This window comes from Canis lupus, chromosome 23 (assembly GCF_011100685.1).
Source record: "Canis lupus familiaris isolate Mischka breed German Shepherd chromosome 23, alternate assembly UU_Cfam_GSD_1.0, whole genome shotgun sequence".
Taxonomy (NCBI): domain Eukaryota; kingdom Metazoa; phylum Chordata; class Mammalia; order Carnivora; family Canidae; genus Canis; species Canis lupus.
In genome coordinates this window covers 11808417-11832152 of record NC_049244.1, presented here as the reverse complement: position 1 = coordinate 11832152, position 23736 = coordinate 11808417, and the positions used below count along the sequence as shown (strand labels likewise).

Genomic DNA, 23736 nt, shown 5'->3' with positions numbered 1-23736 from the left:
AACAATGTGTGATAATGGCTCTTTTACACAAATACTACTTAGAAATACTTTAACTCTCTCTAACTAGCAATAAGAACTTTTGAGAATTCTAGATCTAAGGTCCATTTCTACTGTCCATCTCCAGGCCCCATATCAAGATCCACATCTAAGGTCCTGGCAAATTCATTTCCAAAGATCAAGTCCACGACTATAGATGAGGTCTGAGGTCAAGTCCAAGTACATTCAACAGTTAATATCCCAAAGAGAAAATCCACAAAAAACTAAAACTGCTTTCTCTGACAACTGTATTTTTCTTCTTAAGAGCAAATTGCCTTTCTGGGTCACTTTTAGTCAATTAGCCAATTTGAGAACAAAAAATATGACTCTATGTTCCACAGACTGTAATTTTTACTTTTATAACCCCTTCTTTTGTCCTTGTATACATGATTGATTTCCCTTGATGGCATGTAAATTTTCAGCTGTACTTCAACTAAACATCTCTAAGTTATTCTTTGACAGTTTGGGAGATAATACTAAGATATTGCCCTCTCTCAGAGCTGAGCAAATGATGAACCTGAATGTACACCTCATTGACCCTTTGACTCATGCTTCACTTTCCTTTAACTTCTCTGGTAAGTCTGATAATCAAACTCTTTGTCTCTCAAATATTGAATATGGCCCTGCGTCACATCTGATTCTATTCTGATTCTGTTTTGCACATGGCCATTCCATTTTTCTCTGGAAGTGGCAGAAAAGTGATTTGTTGTTATATTTTTTGACATTTTGTCTTGAGGATTATGCTATATTCTGCATTGGGGGCATTTGTCTATCATTGGGTCCCAAAGCTTTGATTTAGATAGTTAGCAGGTCTCAGCCACAGTGTTGAGATGTCACTTGTGCACTGATACATCATAAACTATCTGTGTCTCTCTCTGTCGTAGTTTGGGGTTCTGAGACAATGCTTGGGTTAATAATTCAGTACAGGGGCCCACAGAACTCAGCAATGCTGTTATATTCATTGTTATGGTTTGTTACAGTGAAAAGACACAGACTAACACCAGCCATGGGAACAGGCACATAAGGCAAGGTTCAGGAGAGACAAGACATGAAGCTCGTAGTCATCCTTCCAAGTTGGAATCACGTGGAAGTTCTTATTTCTCCCAGCAACAATGTGTGAAAATATGTGTAGAGTACTGCCAACACACAAGGCTCACCAGAGCAGTAATGTCCAAAGTTTCCATCAGGGGTGGGTCACATAGACATGGAGGAGTGCATGGGTTGCTGACCTTAGTCTCCTGTCCCCACCCCTTAGAGGTCTAACTCCCATCATAAGCCACATTGCTAACACAGACAATCTATCTCTGGGTAAACAAGACACTCTCTTATCAGGCAGGACATTTCAAAGACCTCAAAGCTTACCTTTCAGGAGCCAGAGGCAAAGGGCCAAATCCTTCTTCGGGCCAGGTTAATTCTTGTTTCCCAACAATTGATAGCATCCTTTGTGTTATTTGCTTGTCTTTGTAGCAGTATGAGCTTAAATCACTAACAAATAGAATTTTGTGCAAAGCAAACATTTGGAAATGGAGAACAGACCTGGATCAAGAAATATCACAGCAAATGCACCTTTGAGATCTTTGGTGTCTTCCTGGCCTTTCTTTGTGGAACTGCTTAACTTACTGGTGAGTTTAGGCTGAGACCCAACAAATTGTTCTCATTGTCAGAGTAGACGACCATTTTCTGAGCTGATAGATGTTACTTGTTGTTAGATATAGGCCGTTGTCTGTCTTTCACATTTTAGAAGTATGAACATCTTGGTCCTTGCCTCCCAGAGGAAGGCTGGCAGACATGCACTTGGACAGTAGGAGTCTAAAACATTCTGGTCCTCTGAGTGGCAGCCTGGCAGACTTGGGTGGATATCCATCTTTCAGTTTAGAGCCTGGAGGCCTGGAATATGTCCCTGCTGTAGTGCCACTGTTTGTGTGTGAAGATCTATGGAAGCCCCAATAAGGCAAGTAGAATAATTGGCCTACAATGTCAGTAATTGATTTTGATGGGTGTTTCAAAAAGGAGACTTCTAGTTCTCTTTGCCTATAATTAACTATCTTCTCCCTTTGTTTGCATTTGTGGTCATCTCTCTTTTTTAGGGGGAGAATTTTAGAGATTAAATGGTCATAGGAGCTTGTCATTTGTGTACACCTTAGGTATGTGAAATTTTATAGCCAACCTGCCATCAAAAGAGAGGAAATGTATACAAAGAGTTAAACAGCTGAAATTGGTTTCACATGATGGAGAGAACAGGGAGCTATAGCTTCTAAGCAAGATTACCTGGTTTGTATAAGAACTGTTTAAATGAGCCTAAATACATGTTTAAGAGTTCAAACCTCAGATGGAATAGAAATAGAAGTTGGTCATTGCATTTGGCTTGTCTAGAACTTCACGGCTGCCATCCCTCCCCACCTTCAATCTGAAGCTTCTAAACACATAATTTCTCCTCTCTCTTTTCTCTTGAAAGTGAAAACTTCTGAGAGCAAACGAATTAGTATATCTTTTCCTCCCTTCAGAGAGAGTCAATAAGATAGATTATAAAGTCTCTCAGATTAAAAAAATTTCTAGAAACTAATAAGCAATTACCTAAATCTAACAGAAATCCACCATTTATTTGTGACGTTAGCCCAGGTTACAAACATTCAAGCTGAGGAAGCTTGACAGACTGTATAACAGACTATATTCATTGGGTCAAGCTATCGTAGATAGGAGGACTTCCCTTGACTATTTTCCAGCTAGCCAAAGGGCTAGAGCTAATACATCTTTTACAATAGCTAAAAGTTACATCTTTTAACTTCTGGGTCAGCACTAAAGGTGGAGCAAAATAATCAGTCGAGTGAGAGAAAAGGACACTTGATTGTTGGCCAATTGATCTTTCTCTCTTGGTGAGAGGTAGGCTTAAAAGGAAACTTGATATGAAATATGAAGTGGGTGTTACTTTTTTTCTTGTGGTATTTGCAAGTACCTTTCTTCTCATCTTATTCTGCTGTCTGTCTCCCAGCATTTAAATGTTATTATACAGCTGTTACCTCAAGCTGGCATCTAGCTGATGGTACAGGGTCAAAAAGAAACAGTGGTCCTACTGGTCTTTTCAGCTACCTAAGTGAGCTCCATTTGGCTGACCAAATGGAAGACTGAGAAGTCATAATGAGAGACATGGAGAGACTACCTGCTTACCTAAGGTGGAGACACCAGCAGAAAGACACTGGCCACCATGAGAGGCAGGTATGCTATCTATACCTGCAGTAGAGCCATCAGGGCTTCTCAGATACTGCACAAAGAACTAAACTGCCTTCCCTAACCCTGCCAGCTTCTTAAGTGCATGCCACATTTCCTGAGGATTTGTGACCAACCATCCTTTCCAAACACAAAATTCAAGTCTCTGTTCATAGAGTCTCTCTCTATGAGTTTTGCACTGTAAATCCTGCCTTTGCCTTTGTTTAGAGTGACAATTTATACATAATTGTGCTTTCTGGTATATGAATACACTTTCAGCTACGTACAAGCTAAATGCCTTTGAGTTATTCTTTGGTGCCTTTTATTGATTTGGCTAGTGAGCTTCTATGCTCCTTAATTCCCAACTACCTCTTTGGATCTTCTTTCTCAGGCTCCTTTCTTAGTTCCCTCTCATCTTGCTGACTTCTAAACCTCCCAGTGCCCCTGATCTCTTTTTGGACCGTTTTCCTTCTCCATCAGTCTTGTTAATCTCCTTCAGACCTACAGCCTCAAATACTTCTCTATATAATAATGACTCTCAAGCCCAGGCTCTTCCATGATCTCTAAGTATATCTCAAGAGCAATTCTGAAATTTCACTGGGGAGATCTTGTGAGTGCCCCTATTGTGGGGTTGAGGAATTCTCTTTGATTATCTTCTTTATTATCCTTGGTTAATCTGAAGTGAGGGTTGAGAATATATTATTCTCTTTGGGGGCTGCATAGATTTCTTAGCTCACTTCCTGCTAAACACATGATTTATACTGAGAGGTCAGTATAAATCTTGAGGACTCATGAAATTCCAGAACTATTATAGTCCAGAACTATTTCTTTTGCAGTTCAAAAACTAAGCAGATTTATTGTCTATTTGATCCCAGCCAGTTCCATGTCATTGAAACCATAAATACAGTTCTTTCCAAAATCTAGTTCTCAGATCACCATATTTCTTTGCCTGCCTCCTCCCCCCACACCCCCCATGCCACCCTGCCTTGTGCTTACTGTGAAGAGGGATACTTTGAGGCCATCAGGCTTCCATGGGAAAGCTCTACTGTTGGTCTGATCTTTCCTGAAAGTCTGAGTTTTTGTAGGCTTTATCAATTTATCTTCTCGGAATTAAGGTCTCCAAACATTTGGCTTTTTTGGTTATATAAACCCCCTGATTTTTTAATTATTTTGATTCATTTTTGTTCCTGATAGCAAATGACTTCTTAAGTGTTTTTTTTTTTCTTGTATTGTCTTGCCAATGAGGCCAATATTACTGGATACTACTGTTATTTTGATTTCCAACCTTTCCCTATAGTTATAAGTTTATTAGTCATGTGGGCTACCTCCCAAGTTATTGCAGTAAATAGTTCTCTCAAGAGTTTTGCCCCTACATAACTTGAGAGTGTCGTCTTTCCCAACCTTCTATATCGATTTCCTTGCTACCTATAGGCTGGCTGTTCAGCTATTTCTTAGGTTTGTTAGAGCAGTATCTTTCTGGTACTGATTTCTTCATTAGTCAGGATTAGCTGACTTATGCTGTGGTAACAAAAATCCCCCAAATCTCAGTGATTTAACACAATAAAAGCCTGCCACATATTGGCAGGAGGCAGGGGGAGAGACTGCTGCACTGTCACTCAGGGTCTCAGGTTAACTGAGGTACCATCATTTTGTAGTTCCCACATCTGGCACCAGTGGCCCAAGGGAAGTGGGAGACAGAACTCTATATGGGGTATTCTTCGTCTCAAACCCAGAATGTTACTTGTCACTACTGTTCACACTTCATTAATCAGAAGTAGTCATATGATCCCCAAATAATGACAAGGAGGCTGAGAATTGAAGTGTTTGTAGACATTATCTACCTCATTGCATTGAGAGTAGTCCTTCAGGCTACTTGAAAACAGGTTTTGGTTTCTTGTTTACTGTGCTTTTATTTTGTCTTTTATATATTTAATGCTATATCCTTAATTCCTGGTGCATACTAAGTGCTTAATAAATATTTAATGAATGGGTGACTGAATAGACTCAGTTTTTTCAGTTAAGCTTAAAGAGAAAGAAAGAAGAAATGAAGGAAAGGAAGGAAGGAAGGAAGGGAGGGAGGAAGGAAGGAAGGAAGGAAGGAAGGAAGGAAGAAATCTCTAGGTCCTCCTAGGAGTTGGAGTTGGAACTGTGTGATGACCCAAGGGATGGGTGGATGTGGACAAAATGCATACCTCAGGCATTGGAGTGTATAATCCCTTCTCAGGGAAAGTTGCTGAGGCCTTCTCTGGGTGTGCCAGGGGGTCAAATACAGAACTGGAATGGTGTTATTTTGCCTGAGTTCTCTAAACAAGAATGGAATCTCAGTCTGGCAGCCCAGGATCCTGGGCTGGAAATGGTCCCTGGGTGGAAACCAAGTTTTCCATTGGTCACTGAGCCATTGCTGCTTGTGTGTATTGGGCTAATTTCACCTGTGGTCTGGGATCCTTGAGCCAGGAAGAAAATTTAAAAACGTATCTGAGAAGCCTTGTGAATGTTCTTAGCGTCTTTGTTCACAAGCCTCAAACTGGAAACAATACCAAATATTCATAAGAGGAAAATGGACACAGAGTTTGTGGTGTATATCACTATTGTATGAATGGGGTCCTACCCAGTAATAAAAAAGGACAAATTACAGATACATACAAAAACATGGATGAATCCTAAAAATCTTTTTTCCCCAAAATATGTTAAATGAAATGTTCTAAACATTAAAAAGTACATACTACGTGATTCCATTTATGGGAATTTCTAGAATAGGCAAAGCTAGTCTATAGTGATACAAATCAAAACAGTGACTGCCTGCCTCTTGGCAGGGGTATGGGATTGACTGGAAAGTTGCACAAAAGCATTATTTGGGGTGATGTAAATCTTCCATTATCTTCATTGGGGGTAGTGGTTACATGGATGTACACATGGGACAATGGACATATCTCATTGATATAAATGATATATTTCTAAAAAGTCATGACAACATAAAAAATTGATTTAAGAAGACAGAAATAAGGTGGATTCTAAGCTGGTGAACTCAGTGGGGAAGAGGCAACTGCAAAACTTGTTGGAGTTGACACTACTGATAGTGAACCCACCTGTTTGGTTCAGACCCACCCCACTGCATTTGACTTCATGACCAACTCTAGCCATGGCCCAGATGATCTAAGTGTGAGTTCATTCCTTTGGAGATTGGTTCAAAAAAGGACATGTTATGTAATTTGAGCCAAAGGAAAATAAGGAAAAGTCTGTTGGGAGTTCCTCTTGGGACAATTTCCATACTTCTGTAAAAGGAAATGTAATGGGACTTTTTTAAAAAGGCTTTATTTATTAATTTGAGAAAGAGAGATATTTGTTTATTCATGAGAGAGAGAGAGAGAGAAGAGATAGCAAGAGAAAACATGAGCTGAGGACAGGGAGAGGAGGGAGAAGCAGGCTCCCCGCTGAGCAGGGAGCCCAATGCAGGGCTTGATCCCAGGACCCTGAGCCAAAGGCAGATGCTTAACTGACAGAACCATCCAGGAACCCCATAATGAGACTTTTTTCCTGTCTCAATTTCATCTGAGGACCTCAACCTCCTCATCTTTAAAATGGAGATAAAAACAGCAGCTTTGCCTGGCATTGATGAGATTTATTCATTTAGTTACAAATAAGTTTTGAGCACTTGCTGTATTCCAGGGACTATTCTAGGAGCTGAAGTATATTTTATTCAGTGAACAAAACTTATGATATCTCCATTCTAAATGAAACATTGAAAGTATAACCCATTACATAGTGTGTAGTCCATGGTAGCCATTACTATGAGACTTAAAAACAAGAGACCCCAATGTTATATTAAAGGATAATTTTCCAAAACTGGTAGAATCATCACTCCCATAAGATATAAACATGAACATGTTAGAGGCTTTATTTAGCTTACTAATGAGAAAACTGGTAAAAATTTCACAAGCATATCAAAGGAGAATCCAAAGAACAGATCCATTTATAGATGGATTGGGAATATTGAAATGAATGTACAAGTGGATTCAAGACTGGATTTTCCACAGAGGAAGGTCACCCTTCCCTTGCATAAAATTTATTTACATGTCCCTAGGCAAGAATTATTTTGCATTGGCATCAGTTGTCTATGATTTACAGAGTTGCAAATTCACTTACATGAAATCAGAATTAGATAACAAGAACAAGTATAGTATAACAAAACAATGCATAGTTTTCCACCAAAGCACACATTTTCAGTTCTATTGACTAAGTTGGTTTCCCATATAAACTCAAAGGACATCTGTAATTGTCAAGCAAAAGTGCAAGCAATGTTCAAGGGGTTCTGGATATGATGGAAGCACGTGCCAGGAGCAGCAGAGTGTCTTATCAGGGCAGGCTTCAAGGAGGAGTTAATACTGAAGCTGTGTAGAAAGACAAGTAGATAGAAGCCAGGCAGACAGCAGGGAAGAGAAGGGCCCACCCCAAGGAGGAAATATACCAGGAAGGGCTGAATTTCTTACAAGTAATAGAAACTGACATGAGTTTGCGATGCTGGTCCCCATTTCCCACCCCAGCTCTCCATTGGATAGTTGCTTCATTTCTCTTGCCAAAGATAAAGCTGGATACTGGTTAACGTGGTGAGGAAAGACTTTATTTGGTCATAACCATTGCAATGAGGAGGAGGTTTCAGTGTGAGCTGAACTCAACTTTGGTTTGTAGAGAGATGACTGGGGGTTTTGAAAGAATGGGGGAGCTAGAGAAGAGACTGAGTTTGCTCATTGGTTATTATCAGATAGAGAAGCAGACTTCTCACATCTTTATGACAGAAGGTGGTGCAAGTTAAAGTAAGGAGCCCAAGAACTGAGAGGGAGAATTGTCTAAGAGGGAGGCAAGAGTTATCCCCTAAGTGTTTGCATTTCAGAGAGATAGCACTCAGGTCCTTGAGAAGATGGTTCTGGTGGTAGAAGATCTATATCTCAAGGGGGACAGAAAGGATTCACAATAGCAAGCTTTCTAAAGTAACTTCGCTAAGTGCGGAGGGGGGGGGGGGGGGGGGGGGCTAGGTTTCCGAACTTGTTTGTCTATTACCAGGTTTTGCCTGAAATGAGCAGTGATTCCCCTGGCAGCCTTGAGCTGTCAGGCAGGCACTTTCAGGGGAGCATCCTAGGGATGCAGCCTTGAGCTACTGGAAACTACCTTAGTGTTTGTTCAGGTCTCTTAGTGCAGGGACGGACAAAACCAGTTGTGCTGAGAGTCTGCAGTTTTTATACGCCAAAGTTGAGGTCTAGTCAAAGCCATCTAAAGTTTGGTCAAGAAGAGAATCTTTGCCACTCTCTCCCCACAGACTGGCTCCCTTTGCTTCTAGTCCATGTGGTAGAATATGGTTGCCTTAGGTGGGTCCCCGAGAAGTAGAACCTGAGATGGATTTGGGTGATCTGTTGGGGGTCGTGTTCTCAAGTGAAGCCTATAATGCAGGGAGGAAGCAGGAACGTGAAGGAGGTGGTCAAGCAGGATTGGTGAAGGGGCCTCTGGGATGCAAATCCACTGCAGAGTTCTTAAGCCTTGAGGCTGGCCTTTTGTATCTCTGTGGCTATGAGGGGGTGGGGGGAGAGGTGAGCTCTTTGTGGCAGCAGGTGATTTTCCAGAGAAAAAGTACCTTTAAAACATTGGCAACTCACACAGCAGGAGGCAAGATGGGTGCGCTCAACCTGGCACAGGAGATCTGGTCAGGGTACCATAACATAGAATTTAGGGCTGCTGCCCACACTTTCTTTATATGGTACCGCTGTCAATCTGATTTTGGAATCTCATATCAATTTCAAACTTGGGGGCTGGGAGCTTTCTGACTAATGCCATTTATTTTTGGAGCCACATCAGATCGATCAACTATGGCCTGGAGATCAGGTCATGGTTGTGAAGATGACTGCCCACCACAATTGCATGGATGGCAGTGGCAGGCATTCTGCAAGGTCCATGAGCCCCCAGAGGCACTCCTCATCTTGTCTATGGAGTTGTGCTCCAGGGATGCCACCCACATAGCATACAGTGTGGAAGCTGCTCTTGGAGTATGTAGCATCAGGCCTTTAGTGTTACGGAGTTGAGGGATTCCAGAACATGCTATCCCCAAATTTGCCTTTTTGGCATATGGATTATTTTGTGGCCATTGAGAGCCAACAGGTGCAGGAAAAGCCCTAGAAACAGGAAAACACATTTTCCTTTGGTAAAGTAAATTTACATTTATTATAAAGGAAATTTCTATTTGTAGAGAAGTGTCTCTCTCCTGTACCAGGAAGTGGACGACCCCTTAACAACTCTTATCAGTGGAGTAGGCACAACTTAAATCTGCATAACAAACTTCACTAAATAACCCTTATTTACCATACTTCTGATCACCTTCCTGTAACTTGCCTCCCCCACCCAGAAACACCAAGCCCCATTTTCTTTACCTAGGACGGCACATAAACTCTTATATCCTTTTGAGTTACTCATCTCTGGGTGTGTTACATGCACGATGGACATGTTAATAAACTTAAGCTCTTTTTTTCTCTGGTTAATCTCTCTTTTGTTACAGAGCCCCAGCCAAGAACCTAGAAGGGTAAAAATAAAGACGATTTTATCTCTTCTACAGGGTTGAAGGGCATGTCCCAGAAAGTGCATTTACAGGGAGCAGCCCAAGAAATAACTACCCACCAAGCATGGAACTGCCCAAGGGTGTGAAGTTGGGCAGAGGGCAGGAGGCTGGACACGTCACAGAATCCAGAACTCAGAGGGCTTTGTATTCCTCATTAAGAATTTTTACCCACCTTCTTCCACTCAAGTGGGGGAGTTGACATAAGAAAAGCCAAATAGGGCAGAATTATAGAAAGGGCTCTAAGTTCAGTGCCCCCACCCAAATCCAACCTTTTTGCGTGAAGCCCTTGCTTTAAGCCCTACTTCTGGATTGCATCTTCCCCATCAAAACTTACCTGAGTTCTGTGTTCCATCCCCTTGACCTTTCTGTTTCCTTGGCAAGCCCTAGCTGACTGGGTAAACACCTAAGACATTGGTGTGTTAATTACACATACAAACTTTGGCATGCATTTATCTCAAAATGCCTTTTCTAGAAGGATAGATTCTAATCGTTGAGAATTGTGAGCCCTCTGGGGACAAAGCTTCTAGAGGGGCTTTGGGAACCTCTAATATTCCATTGGTTAGGCTGTCCATTGGTCCTTCATTCTGAAGATGTGTCCTTTATCTCTGTCCCCTGGTCTTCTCTGGGAGCCCCAGCCACAGGCCATGTGATCACATTACCACCAGGTGGCAGTGGCACCACATTCCTAAGTCCTCAGGCCACCACTCAGCCCAGTGGGTTTACAGGATGTAAATAAAAGGAATAGGGGCGTAAAGCATGGAGCTCCTGCTTTGGAACCACCAAGGTAAGATGGGAACTACTGTTTTGCTACTGAGAGACTCCAGGTCTTGGGGAAGGGCCTGGGTTTGTGCCTCAGTTTCCTTACTCAGAGTCAGAACAAATGTTCTGTGTTGAGAAGATAATAAAATCAGGAGAAATATGAAGATAGATAGATATTTCTTGATCAAGCCACTTGAAAGGCTTGTTGATTTTCCAGAGTTCCTGAACCGTGGACCTAAGACTCCACTGGGAGAGTCTTCCATAAGACAGCAGCATCTTTTACATCTGGGTGAAACAGCTCCTACCACCTACACATTCCTCGTACTCCAGGTCAGAGGGGTCCCTGCATCCTGGCTTCTTAGAGTATGTGGGGGTTTGTGATGGAGGCATTGCTGGCTCTTTTCTGGGGCCATTACTCCCTTTGGGGCCTATCCTGAGTGTCAAAAGCTCATCTCCTAACCGCACTCCCTTCATATATTACTGTATTCCTGCATTCCGGACAGGCCAGTGCTGACATGAAGGATGGCAGGAGCCCCTCTGTGAGGGGCTTGTGACCTTCAAGTTCCCAAAAATGTCTTCGCCCAGGTCTCCCTCACATCACAGGGCCTGTGGCAGTCCTACTCTGGACTTCCTCAGCCCAAGCCTCCCTGTGGCCATCATGCAGAAGAACTCCTACCATGGCTTCCCAGGCTGGAGCTTCAGCTGGTGATCTTGCCAGGCCCTTGAGGTCCAGGTGAGGACAATGTGTCACCCCTGGGGCTCCTCCCCGGAACCCGCCATGTGGAGAATTGGAGCACTTATTGTCTCTGGGTAGGGGGGTTGTAAAATTTTGTGACTACTTTAGAAAATTGCTTGGCAATTACATAAAAAGTTAAATGCCTATCTGTCCTATAACTCAGGCCTGTCTGCCCTATAGTTTTAATTCTAGGTATTTAACAGAGAATAATGTAGAGCGAAGTCCACAAAAAGCCTTGTGCAAGAATACTCTCACAAGCTTTATTTACAGTATCTCAAATCTGGAGAAGACCAGATGTCTCTCAGCAGGTGAATAGATGAGCACATTGTGACTTCATCATGGGGAGCACCATACAGCCCTGTTACACATCACAGGAAGGAATCTCAAATGCAAGGCTGAGTGAAATAGCCCAGACACAAAAGGTTCATGCTCTGTGATTCTGGTTTACATGAAGTTTGAGAAAAATGTGAAACTAACCTGCGGTGGTAGGAATCAGAATGGTGGTTGCTTCAAAGTGGGGGTGCAAGGGATGAGGACAATTCCTGAGAACACTTCTGTTCCTCAGCCTCCAGCCTCATGAGCTCTTCGCAGACTCCTTGAGAAGGCACTCACGCTACTTTGTTGGCTCCATCCACAGCAGGGCTGAGGGGAGGGACTTGAGGAAAGGAAAATCTAGTAGAAGTTGATAGTTCTGGGAAATTTGACATTTCAGAGCTAATGTAACAGGGACTGCTCAATAGTCATTTTCTTCTTTCATTCCTAATTGCAGCTGGGCATGTTGTCAACTAGCCAAAAAATTGGTTGCTCCAACCCCTCCTGCAGCAAGATGAGGCCATGTATCTAAGAGGTGGTATGTGTGACTTCCTGCAAGAGTTTAGTTGGCAGCAGGAGGTTGGGGAGCCCACTCTTTTCCCTCTTTCTTCCTGATTGGAACACAGATGTGATGACTGGGGCCCCTGCAGCTATCTTGGACTACAAGTTTGAAACCACCTAGTGGGGCAGAGGGGAGGCTGGGAGGAACTGGCCAGACCAGTCTTGGCCTGTCTACTTCGGGACTTATGTCTCAGTCACTGCTAATTGCGTTTCTCCATAACTTGTTGTTACACCCAAGCCCAAATGATACACGTTGTAGAGGCCATTGAGAGGAGATTGAGAGTGTGGGCTCTGGGGACACCTGGGTGGCTCAGCGGCTGAGCATCTGCCTTTGGCTCAGGACATGATCCCAGACTCCCGGGATCGAGTCCCACATCGGGCTTCCTGCATGGAACCTGCTTCTCCCTCTGCCTATGTCTTTGTCTCTCTCTGTGTCTCTCATGAATAAATAAATAAATAAATCTTTAAGAAAAGAAGAGTGCAGGCTCTGGACTCAAACAGCTATCCTCCTCACACCTGGTTTGTCACTTGCCAGCCAGATGACTTTGAGATGCTCACCTAACTTCTTTGTCTCTGCTTCCTCATCAGGAAAATGGAGATAAAACTACCTACCTTGTAGGGTTGTTGTAAGGATTAGAGGAGTGGACAAAGTCTAGTGCATTTAGAAAGTATTAACATAAGTTATGCAGATAGTCCCTGGTACATAGCAAGTGCTCTATAAAGTGTGGGATTTTACTGTTTTGGCACGGAGGAACAGTGTATGTGTGTGTCTGTGTTTGTGTGTGTGAACTCTGGTCTGGGTGGCACTATCAAGCCATACTGACCTTGTCTGAGGAGAATGCCTCCTACAGGTGGCGGCTGTGTCCTCATTTGGCTTCTGGAAACTTACCCAAGAGCCTGGCTCTGGGACTCCCCCTTATGCAGAGCAAACATTTTTCCTTCTGCTACTGGCCATGGGGCGGCGACGTTCCCAAGGCTGTCCCTTCCCTTGATCTTTCTCATCATACTTACGATGAAGGGGCTTTTTATGGGCTTTTTATGTTTTCCCCGAGAAGGTGAGGAACAAGTAGGGCTGCCAGATTTAGTAAATAAAAATACAGGTCACCTGAATAAATTTGAATTTCAGGTAAACAATGATTGGTTTTTTAGTGTAAATATGTCCCAATATTTCATTTTGTCTAGCAACCTAAGTGTGGGACCCTCTGCCGTAGGACCCCCACCCCTGCCTGAGGTCACTGTCATATTCTGCGCTCCCCTGCAGGTTCTGACGGTGGGTGGAGGAGCAGGGCCATTTTCAGAGGAAAGCCCCAGTGTCCACCTCCCTTGCTGCCTGCACCACTTCCCAGATGTTCTCTCTTCTGCCCTCCTGGGAACTTCTCTCCCGAGCTTGGAAAACTAACTCTGACCTGTCATAGGTCTTCCAAGCTTCTAGATAATCTATGAATTAGGCTCTGAATCCTTCAGTTTCTTACAACCCAAAGCTGACTTTGACATTCAAAAGCCAAGCCATGGTTCTGACTTTTCTCCCATTCTGTCACAAGGGGAGGTTGTCATTGTCGGGGCTGAGAAAGAAGCCAGACATAGGAGGATATGCAGCCAACATTTCCAGGTATTCTCCAGCAACACAAAGGGGGTCTCGTTTAAACATCCCCGCAGTCTTGTCATGATTCCCCATCGCCACCCTGTTCTTTGTTTGGGTGGCCGCAGGGGTGGTCCTTGTTACAGATGTCGGGATATTAAAGGACAGGTATACCTTGTTTGCTCACATCCTCCTCCCCCTGGCATCTGTCAGAAAATACAACAAGTGGCTCCTGGTGCTGCTTCCCAGAGGAGACTGTAATTGAGCGCCCTGTCAGCCGATGCCAGATGCACCGCATGAGAGATGAGAGCTCATCCCTCTGCCGTGTGCTTGGGGCCGAGGAGGGAAGACAGAGGAGGCCGCTGAGACTTTTGAAAACTGAGAAGTGCTTTAGTGTAGTCAAGCACACCTTCTGGCAGATACCATGCAAGTGTCTCCGAGTCCTCCTACCTGGGCATTGCTGATGAACAAGCTTGGAATGCACCCAGCCTAGTCCCCGCAGATTCATTCAGAAGACTGAAGGCACCACTCACGATGTCATTTACCTTCATGGCACAGTGAACCTGCAAGGGAAGTGGGCATTTAATTCTGGCTGGTGTTCTTCTTCAGCCACTAGGCTAAAAATGTACCCATTTGTGTAAGACACAGCCCTTAGTCACTGAGGAAAGTGAATGTGTGATGAAGAGAAGCGTCCTACATTTGGCAAACGTGCTGAGAATTCACACTTCCTGAATCAAAGTCCCTGACATTTTCAGAGAGCCAAATTTAATCAAGGCGTTTTTGAAAGATCCAAACTGAATCAGAAAGACAGGAGGCCCTATTAGCAGCATGAATCTTGATGACTGCTTGGAATTGCATTTGCTCAGAAGTCTAGCTTTCACGACAAATGAGAAATTCCATTTTGCATGGCTTGAGAAGGGGGCCTATTTCAAGCCATGTCATTGGGGTAAAATTTGGAATGAACATTTATGTGTGAGATGCCATGTTGATCTCAAGATGCTCCAAGGGTTTTGGGAATAAAAGTGGGCAGGAGTTTTTTCCTCTCTTGAGGACTATAGGTTCTTTAGCTTTGAGAATTGTAGATTCAAATAAAACCTCATTTAAAGGTCAATAATCAAAATCTAATTGTGATGGGGTGCCTGGGTGGCTCAGTAGATTGAGGGTTGGACCTCTTGATTTGGGCTCAGGTCATGTGCTCAGGATTTTGGGATCGAGCCTACAGTGGGCGTGGAGCTTGCTTGGGATTCTCCGCTCCTGCTCCCATGCTCTCTCTCTCTCTCTCTCTCTCTCTCTGTCTCTCTGTGTCTCTTTCTCTCTCAAAATAACAACAGCAACAACAACAACAACAACAACAACAACAACAAACCTAATAGTGAGCTGCTCTGAGGAGGAGGCCTGGAGGCCCATCTGTCCATTTCTGGTATTTGTCATGTCTTTCTGTCTTATTTCTCCCCAGTTGGAATGTGAGCTTCACATATGCTGGAATTTTTTTCTAATCTACTCACGGCTATATCCCCAGTGTCTTGAACATTGTCAGACCCAGGGTAGGCCTGGGTCTGTATTCACTGAATAAACAAATGAGCACAAAGACCTCTGAGGCTTTGCAAGACACAGCATTTATTACTATTACTAGGAGTACTATTAGCATCTACTCACTGAGTGTGTGCTATCCTGTGTTCCAATAGCATATTGAGCAGTTTGTATGCATGATCTCATTCAATCCTCACAATAAGCCTGGGAAAATGTATTTATGTCCCTGTTCTATAGATAAGGAAAACAAAGGCTTTAAGACGCTAAATAACTTACCTAAAGCCACATGGCTGGGAAGTGGTAGGTATTCAACACAGGCCTGCTTCGTTTGAAGCCTAAGTTCTCCACTGGTCTTCTTTCTCTTTTTCTATTAAAAAACAACAACAACAACAACACAGCTTTATTGAGCTATAATTCATGTGCTATACAATTCACTTATTTAAAATACACACTTCAACTGCCTTTGTATAGTCACAGAGTTGTGCAGCCATCACCACGATTCGTTTGAGGGTATTTCCTTCACTCCAAAAAGAAACCCTGTACCCATCAGTAACCATTCCATGTTTCCCCCAAGTTCTCCCAGCCTTAGGCCACCACTAATCCGCTTTCTCTCTCTATAGATTTGCCTATCCTGGACATTCCATATAAGTAGAATCATATGACATGAGGCCTTTTGTGTCTGGCTTTTCACTTAGCATGTTTTCAAGGATCACACATGTTGTTGCATGAATCACCCTCATTCCTTTTTATTGCTGGTGTTCCATTGTATTCCACCCAGTGTGTACAGTTAGGCCACATGTTGTTGGGTATTTGGGTTGTTTTTACCTCTTGGCTAATGTAATGATGCTACTATGAACCCTCATGTACAAGATTTTGCATGGATCTGTGTTTTCTTTCTCTTAGGTACATACTTAGAGGTGGAATTGCTGTGGCTCATATGGCTTTGGCTCTATGCTTAGCTTTTTGAGGAACTGCTAGACTGTTATTCAAGTAGTTGTACCATTTTATACTCTTACCAATAACAATGTATGAGGGTTCCAATTTCTCCACATCTTTGTCAACACTAGTTCTTATCTGACTTTGAATCTAATCATCCTGGTGGGTATGGCATGGTATCTCATTGTGATTTTTTAAAAAAGATTTTTATCTACGTTGAAGCAAATGGTGGGTATTTGTCGTTTCTAATGGCTGAGTAATATTCCATTGTATACATAAGTCAATCGGAGAAGGACAAACATTATATGGTCTCATTCATTTGGGGAATATAAAAAATAGTGAAAGGGAATAAAGGGGAAAGGAGAAAAAATGAGTGGGAAATATCAGAAAGGGAGACAGAACATGGGAGACTCCTGACTCTGGGAAACGAACTGGGGGTGGTGGAATGGGAGGTGGGCGGGGGGTGGAGGTGACTGGGTGATGGGCACTGAGGGGGGCACTTGATGGGATGAGCACTGGGTGTTATTCTATATGTTGGCAAATTGAACACCAATAAAAATAAATTTATATAAAAAAGATTTTATCTATTTAAGAGACAGAGAGAATGAGAGAGCACAAGAAGGGGAGGTGCTAAGGAAGAGGGAGAAGTAGGCTCCTTGGAGGAGCAGGGAGCCCGATGTGCGGCTTGATCCCAGGACCCTGGGATCATAACATGAGCTGAAGGCAGACACTTAACTGACTGAGCCACCTAGGTCCCCCTCATTGTGGTTTTGACATGCATTTTCCCCATGGCCCATTGACTTCTCCCACCCATGCACGCACCATTTCTCCTGTCGTTGGCTGTCACTTCTGCTCAGCTGCTTCCCCATTGGTATCTCACTGGAGGTGAACCTCATCCTCACCGTGGCTACTGGGAAAAAGCTGTTGTTACTTATAACCTTCCTTCGAAAGGGAGGCGGTGTGTGAGGATCCTAGTAGCTGGAGGACATTTTGTTTGCAAAATATGAGTACTCAAAGTTAACAGAGTAGGCGGAGTTAAATTTGGCAAAGAGTTGGAGCCTGTGAGGGAGAGATGGGAATATAGAGCAGTTGGGGAAAGGTCAGGAGGGAGAGATGCAGCATGGCTGGTGCCCAAGAGGAGAGACCAGGCAGGTGATGTTCAAAGGGGAAGTCTGTCATGAAATGCTGTGTGTCTTACAGTGTGACCTCCTCTGAAACTTCCTACAACATCCTAAGTAAGCTCAGAATGGTCTTGTGGAGTTTTCTTTCTGGGGTGTATGTGTATGTATGTGTGTAGTGATGGACAGTAGGATATGAGGCAGTGCTGAATCAAGCATGAGGGTTGGTGTGGAGTGAAATCAGGAGTTTCATAGGGACAGTCTATGTGCTTGATAAATGCTCGATCCTGGGCCTCCTTCCAGACCTCCTGAGTCAGCATCATTTGGCATGGAACTTGGGAAGCAGCTTATTTATTTATTTATTTATTTATGTATTTATTTATTTATTTATTTATTTATTTAAGTAGGCTCTGCACCCAGTGTGGAGCTAACATGGGGCTTGAACTCAGGACCCTGAGATCATGATCAGAGCTGAGATCAAGAGTTGGATGCTTAACTGACTGCGCTTCCCCGGTGCCCCTGAGAAGCAGTATTTTAAAGAGCTACCCAGGTACGATTCTTGTGCTTCCAATGTCTGAGAACCATCAGAAGGACCCCCAGTAGCCTCCATCAGCTCATACATAGTCTGTTCTGCTTCTAGCTTCTTTGTTTCCAGTGGTGGAGGATGAGGAGCTCATGCAGCCCTTGGTCTTCCGGACATTCTTCTCATGAGCCCAGTACCTTCTGAGCAGTTTGGCTACAGGTCCACCTGGTGGCCTTATTCCATTTGGTTTCCTCTGCATGTTTATTACAGACACTGCACGTTTCTAACCTTTGGTTGGCACCTGGCCAATTTTCCCTAGTTTCACTAGTTTCACAAGTGATTTCAGGAGATAGACAGGAGATGGTCACAACCCTCATCAGGATGCTTCTACCACTCTTCAGGGTTTTCATTTCTCTGGGGTCCTTCCTCTCACCCCTACTGACAAAATCAGGCATGAATTAACGTCTGCCCTTAGATTTGACTGCTTTGATTTGGCAGTTGTGACTTCACAGTTCCCAACCCTCATATTCCTTTTCTACCAATACCTGCACATTCAAGTGAGCATAGAACAGCGAGAGTGTGACATGTATGATGTTGGTTGCAGGGTCACTTTTCCAAAGCCCATGGAGAGCTCTAAACTGTAGAATACATTTTCTTCTTCTTGGTGCAGTAACATTTCAGGCTGTGAACAGTAATAATGATTTAAATATAGCTGAAAATGGTCTGCTCCATAAATACAACTTGTGTCAAAACCAAAATGCAACTTTATTTTTTGTCTCAGATGGTCCTTTTATAATTTTTCAGGAGAATAACTTTCCCTAGCCTCTGAACATTAATATAACTTGTTTCCTACTCTGACCTAGGTCATAGATGGTCTTTCAGTCACTTTTAGCTAATAATGAGGATGCATCCAATTAAGGATATTAATGAAGGCTTCCATCTTCACTTGTTCTAAAATGTAGGTTTTGTTATTATTCAGATACAGTGAGGCCAACAGATCAGGAGGCTGCCATTGAAAAGATAGTTCATGACACTATCCCAAGAGAAGATCCCAAGAGAAGGGGATGTACCTTGTCACAAGGAGCCACACATGGAAGCACAGGGGTCAGGCAGAGGGAGTGAGGAAAAATGTGAGCAAGAGCCTTTACTGTAGTTTCTGTGAGGCTGGGTAAGCAGATTAAGGATTGGCTGGTTTGAATAATTTTAGCAGGCGTTGGTGCATAGGAGCTGTCCCTAGTTGCCTGGTATCTGGCCCTGGGTTGGATAGTGGCCTAGCGTGAGAGTCTGACCAGCACGGTGGTTGTTGGGGGCAGAGGCTCTGGATTGGTTGGTTTGCATAGGAAGGTCCTCTTTTGAAGGCAAGTCTTATTTTTATTTTACTTTTTAAAATATCTCTAAGAATTGGTTAGCCCTTGCAGTCCTCCAGGATCAGCAAGATGTCAAAGCATCCAAAAAATATGGAATAGAAAGACATGGCTCATACAGCACTCAAAGGTAAGACTTCACTCCATGCTAACACCTGTGGTTGGCAGCTATCTCCCACTGGGAAGGAGAAGTGACTTCTGCTTTTCTCTTACCTACCTCTCTCCCACATGCAAGCTGCTGTTTGAGACCCCATCAAAGTACAGTGCATGGAAGTAGGATAGCAATATTGATTCCAAGTGCCATGGTCAGGGTGTCCACTTTTCACAGCTCTCATCCTGTGAGGCCTTGGTCCTCCCAGCTGAATGCTTGAACAAGACTTAACATGGCCCACATCTGGTACACACATCCTTGGTTACCTGGGCAGGAGTACAACTCTAGGCCACATTGGCCCCAACTGCGGAGAACCCAGAAGAAGCCCTCTGGATGTTTCTATTGAAGCCCACTCCCTACAGACCAGAAGCAATGGACATAGCACTCCATCCAGCCCCTCAAGGCATCAGCACAGTTTTCTGCAAAGAATTTCTCCTCCAATCCTATCCCTTCCCACACTCTGATCTTGTTTTCACAACCCTGATCCAGCTGGGGGTTCTCATGTCCTTGGCACATCTCCATATGGGGAGACTGTGGTTCGGATTTCCCTGTCTATCTCACTGGCGTAGGGGAGCATCTTCTGAAACCAAGGCCAGAGGAGTCCTGCTTTCACTTCCTACTGAAGAGGCATCAAGATCATACAACTGCTCAGGCTTCCTTCCCTTTGTGCCTCCTGCCAGGATATTGGAGCTTTAAGACTCATAGAACCAATTTCCACTTTTTTTAGAGCAGAATATAATCACAATTAGCAAGATGCCATTTTCCATGAAAGTATGGAGAGATGTTACTTTCAGGTCCTGTGAACACTTTTGTCTGCTCAGAGCTTTCTGGAGAGGGTCATAGCTGCTCTGATGATGATTACCTCCACCTAAGCTCCTTCATCCTCTTCCTTCAACTTTTTTACTGAAAATATTTCCTACATCAAGGGAAAGCCCAGAGTGCTAGGGGTGGTGGCAAGATAGTGGAGGGCAGATATCTCTGGGGTCACAAATCTTGGGTAGAACTGAGGTTTTTACTCAGATATTCTATCTACTTACCTCCAGGAATCACTCATGTCCACCTGACTTTTAGGTTGGAAACCTGTATTTAAATTCACAAAAGCAGGCTTTCCTGTATCTTCCTACCCAGGATCTGTAGGGAGAAAAATGAGTGGGGGTTTGGAACAGATGTGTCAAAGGTTTGCCATCACTAATAAGATGTATGCCCAGATAGTAAGTTTTCTAGTTTTCCAAAGCTTTTGTGACTTCTTACACACACACACACACACACACACACACACACACACACTCAAGCATTTGATGTTTCTGAAACCCAGCCTTAAACATATCTCAAGTCATGATCACAGAAGCAATGGACTCCCCCCCTGGGGTTGAGGTTCTGTAGGGCATTTCATGATAAATTTATCAAAGCCACAGGAGCCAAAGCTTTATAAATAATTTTGGCATCCTTCATTACTCATTATTTGCTGTTAGCCCGTTGGGGGCAATTAGTCTCCATAGAAAGGAGAGGTTTCCCATTTACAGTTGCATTCACAGCACTTTTATTTTTGTGAACATTTTATTTCCCCAATCTCCAGATGAATTTTTGCAATGTTGGAGATTTTTTATTTACGGAAAGTGAAACCGCTGTATTATAATGGAACCTGAGGATTTATCCATTCATTTGGAGACACCTCCAAACAAATTGCATCCCCAATGTTTACTAGACACTGTGCTAGAAAGGGGGTGCGAATTCCATGCAGACATGTCCCTGGACATGAGCTGGGAAAATTCACAGGAGTGAAATAGAGAATTAGAGTCCAGTGGGAAGAAAGCTGACACAGAGGCCATGAAAAGCAGATGAAGATTAAGGGGAGGATACCAAGGATGGTTGGGTTTGGAAGCATGTAGAGAAGTTGGACAGATACAGAAGGAAAGGTTTTCCAGGCATAGGGAACAGTATGAGTCAAGGTTTTTAAGTTTGAACCTGCATGGAGGTCTGAGAGTTGAGAAGACCTTTCCCACTTCTGGTAGATTCTGGGGAGGCAGTGAGATTTCTGAAGGAGAAGGTTGTGTAGTGCATTCAGATGGAAAGGGTTTGTTTCCTGGTGTTTTGGAGAGTAGAACTATAGGACCCCTGATAGGTCAGCCATTTAGAAAAATATTAAAAACTTAAAATGAATTTCTGCCAATAATATAATCATAGCAATAAAATAAAAATTTAAAGCAAAAGAAAGGAAGACTGATCTCGGGGAAAATGAAAATCAAAATCATGCCAGGAGGTAAAAGAACAGTAACCAGAAGAACAATTTTTTCTTTTTTAAAAGATTTTATTTATTGATTTATTTGAGAGAGAGAGAGTGAGAAAACATAAGCTGGGTGAGGTACAAAGGGAAAGAGAGAAGCAGACACCCTGCTGAGCAGGGAGCCCAACTTGGGGTTCAATCCCAGACCCTGGGATCACGTCCTGAGCCAAAGGCAGATGCTTAACCAGTGAGCCACCTCAGCACCCCCAGAAGAATAACTTCTTGAATTAGATTTGGAAGTGATAATATATATGTGCTATATAATACATGAAGTACATACAGATGTGCATATATGTAATATATATAAAATACATACATATATGGAATATACATGTATTTATAGTGAGTGTATTGTATGTGTATATATATGCCATATACATATATATTTATGTTTTTTTTAATTGAGGTATAAGTTACATACAATAAAATTTTAAATCTTGATTTTGTTAAACTATTACATATGTATATGCCAAGACACAGAACATTTCCACCATGTGAGAATATTCCCCTGTGCCTCTTTTTTAGCCAATCTTCTCATTCCAGAGAGCCCTTCCCCATAGATTACTTTTACCTGTCTTTGAGGTTCATATAAATAGAATTATACAGTATGTGCTCTTCTGTGTCTTGTTTCTTTTGCTCAACACAATGTGTTGTGAGTTTCCATGATCTTGTTGCATACCTGGTGGTCTGGTTTTGTTTTTTTTTATTGCTGTAGTATTCGATGGTATTGAGTATACCACAGTCTGTTTATTCACTTTCCTGTTGACAGACACTTGGGTTGTTTCCAGTTTGGGTTGTTGTGAATAAACGTGCTATGAACATTTCTGTACCCACTTTTTGGACATGTTCTCATTTCTTTTAGGTGTGGAGTGGCAGTCTGAAGTCATTATACCAGTTTACGTTTCCATCAGCATTGAATGAGAGTGAACTGTATTTTCAAGATGGATAATTCAGCTTCAAATAAGTATCCCAGACATATTTTGGAAGACTTGCTAAATGACTATAAGGCTGGAAGTCAGAGTCCATGGATCTAAAGTTCTCACTCTGCCACCCAGCCCTGCATGGTCTCCTGATTTTCCTGTGTCTTCCTTTCTTTGTAACAGAAGTGGTTTAGACCTTGATCTCAAAAGTCACTAGAATTCAGTGTCATACTTAAATGTTTTCTCATGTTTCTCTCTGTATTTCTTCCTCTGCTGATCTCCCACTACCATGCCAATTTGGTCAACAAGGCTCTTCTGTCCCTTGTCTACAGGGAAGAGAAGGCACAGCAGAAAGTAGATAAGAAAGTAGGTAAGACTCCTGGCTTTTGAGATTCAAAAGCCAAACCATTGGCAGGGAGAGGGATGTGCTCAGGCCGGAGTAATTTGAGAGACTACATGATGCATGATGCATGATGTAGAGATTCTAGCTCCCTGGTCGGTACAGTCATGCCCCTCAACCAGCAAAGATTCACTGAAGGGAATCTATGAATACAGATGGAGATGCATAAAGAAAGCAACGACAACGTTGTTGAGAAGGAGTAGCAGCAGCTTAAAACAACGACCATTTTATTTCATCTCAATTTCATAGGCTAGGAATTCAGACTGGGCTCAGCTGGGACTGATGACTGGTACACTTCCATATGGCTTCTCCAGAATGGGGGACTTAGGGTGGTTGTGCTTCTTACATGGTGGCCTAAGGCTTCTAGAAAGCATATTTCAAGCATCAGGAAATTATTGGACTCTTAAGGCCTGGGCCCAGTGATGAGTAAAATCACAGTGTTACTTTTGCTCTGATATATTGTTGAAAGCAATCACAAAGCCCACCCACATTCAAGAACAGGGGACATGAATCTTACTTTAAGGGGAGGAATATCAAAGAATTGGTAGCCATCTGAAATCTACCATAGAAGGGCTCTGAATCCTGCTACTTTTCCCAGGCCTAGATCAGGGAAGAGGAAGGACACAGAAATTTCTAAAGAGATATGTGGGATCTGAGAGCAGATTGGCACCACTTCTGAGGTTGAGCCTGAAGAAATAGAAAGACCTAGAAAAGAGATGGCTGTG

General features: G+C 43.0%; 2 long non-coding RNA genes across 5 annotated transcripts; both read left to right on the top strand.

Annotated features, from left to right (window-relative positions):
* Positions 1-533: 533 nt before the first annotated feature.
* On the top strand, positions 534-1828 carry LOC119865353. Its single transcript, XR_005376888.1, has 3 exons — positions 534-611; positions 1547-1658; positions 1781-1828. It is a non-coding gene; the product is annotated as an uncharacterized LOC119865353 (long non-coding RNA).
* Positions 1829-7681: 5853 nt separating this feature from the next.
* Positions 7682-22848, top strand: LOC119865352. 4 transcript variants are annotated; one of them, XR_005376886.1, is made up of 6 exons: positions 7682-8051; positions 9836-10927; positions 11101-11330; positions 11604-11755; positions 12103-12183; positions 22554-22848. It is a non-coding gene; the product is annotated as an uncharacterized LOC119865352 (long non-coding RNA). The 4 variants fall into 4 exon arrangements; XR_005376885.1 differs by having other exon boundaries at positions 11604-12183; XR_005376884.1 differs by lacking the exon at positions 22554-22848 and having other exon boundaries at positions 9836-10622; positions 10815-10927; positions 11604-12612.
* The last annotated feature ends 888 nt before the right edge of the window (positions 22849-23736 follow it).